The sequence below is a fragment of the Octopus sinensis genome, unplaced genomic scaffold (genome assembly GCF_006345805.1).
Source record: "Octopus sinensis unplaced genomic scaffold, ASM634580v1 Contig14574, whole genome shotgun sequence".
Taxonomy (NCBI): Eukaryota; Metazoa; Mollusca; class Cephalopoda; order Octopoda; family Octopodidae; genus Octopus; species Octopus sinensis.
Window position 1 is genome coordinate 78585 of NW_021833277.1, and position 1613 is coordinate 80197.

The 1613-nt window shown below is 32.1% G+C and overlaps 1 long non-coding RNA gene across 1 annotated transcript; it reads right to left on the minus strand.

The window, feature by feature from the left end:
• Nucleotides 1-1217: 1217 nt before the first annotated feature.
• On the minus strand, nt 1218-1576 carry LOC115230145. Its single transcript, XR_003883406.1, has 3 exons — nt 1391-1576; nt 1293-1359; nt 1218-1260 (listed from the first exon to the last, which is right to left on the minus strand). It is a non-coding gene; the product is annotated as an uncharacterized LOC115230145 (long non-coding RNA).
• Between the last annotated feature and the right edge of the window lie 37 nt (nt 1577-1613).

The following is a 1613-nucleotide window of genomic DNA, read 5'->3' on the forward strand; positions in this document are numbered from 1 at the left end:
AGTTCTTGTTTCAAGTTCATTACTTCACAACTAAGAGATTCGTTTAGAATTTTGACGTTGTTGTAATCTGTCATGATTGCGTCAATATGATACTTTAGTTTCTAATAAAATAAGCTTTGTTATTTTACTTGATTTTCATCTTTTTCTATTTCCAATTTTTCTGTGATTTCTTTTGCGCTGGAAAAAGCGGTTTGCAATTCCTAAATTTGATTCAATTTGTCTACTCTAATCTGGGAGTCCTTTTCATTCGCAATCTCCTCGTTCTCAAATTTGTTTCTTTTTATCAATTCGTTTAATTCTCTTTTAAGGATTGAACATTGTTCAAGAATATTCTTAATAATCACACAAGTATAATTTTACTTGATTTTCTTGTTCTTTTTCGTTAATTTTGTCATTATATATATCATTATTTTTTTGAATACAATCCTTCAGATTCTAAAAATATTAGTTTTTATTTTACATTAATCTCCTGTTCATAAAAAAGCATATTTTCCTTCAAATCTGTCATTCTTGCCTGCCAATTAGACTCTGAGATTTCAGTTTGAGCATTCAAATCAGAAATCATATACAAAGCGTCGGCATAGTCGTCTTTCAAATTCTACCAATTATATATCTAGACATACTTGGAGTTCCATTTGAGTTAAGTAAAGTCGATTAGACAGGTCATCTACCAATTCTTGATGTTCTTCAGAAGAAATAATTTCTTGGTTGTTGGCTTGAAGAATGAATTCTTCATTGATTTCATTTTCAACGTTGAAATAGTCTTTTTCTGGTTTATTTGCGGTTTGTATTTCTTCAGTCATAACTTGGTCCGAAAAATTGTCGAAATTCTTTTTTTTAATACAACAATATTACATTTTGTATTTCTGTTTGTCTTTCGGGATATTTTGATAATTTTTTTTCCAATTCTCGAATTTGTGTTTTTAAAGCGTCATTGACCATATCCTTGCCCCGGATGACCGCCTCGAGTCGGACAGTCTCGTCGTCCGTAGATTCTGAATCAAATGTCACTTTTTTAGCCTTTCTGATTCCAGAATTCTGAAAATCATAACATTTGACGATTCAAACTTCTGGTTTCAAGTTTTCGAAAGTCTCTCCTATATTTTCAGGACCAAGTTCACCCAAACTGTCCAACTCACATTCAATAACAATTCCAGGAACACCTTCTGCAGTGCACTAAAGATTTTAAGAGCTATGTAAAATACAGGTTCGGACTGATAGGACATCTCATGTTCAGGTTGTTCAAATTTCTCGAAATCTCTAAAATCGATTTTTTAAGTCCATGTTTAAACTTGATTGGAAAATCGATTTCTTCTATTTTTTGATTTTCCAAGTTCTCATCCTCAGATAAACTCGTGTCTAAATAAAGTTGTTTTATAATCAATCAAACGGTTATCAATGTTTATTTTTACGTCCGAATCAGATTTTTGTTGTCTAACCAAGTTTTCGGAGGTCTCCAGACGATTGTCGTCTGCAGTTGCAAACAGTGGAGAGAGCGTAGTGTAAAGAGCAATTTTTGAGTCCTGCAAGTTCTCGAGAGCGTTGGAATAGTTTTTAGATGTGGAATACATAAATTCGTAATCGTGGATATATTTCTGATTTAAAGCTTCTAA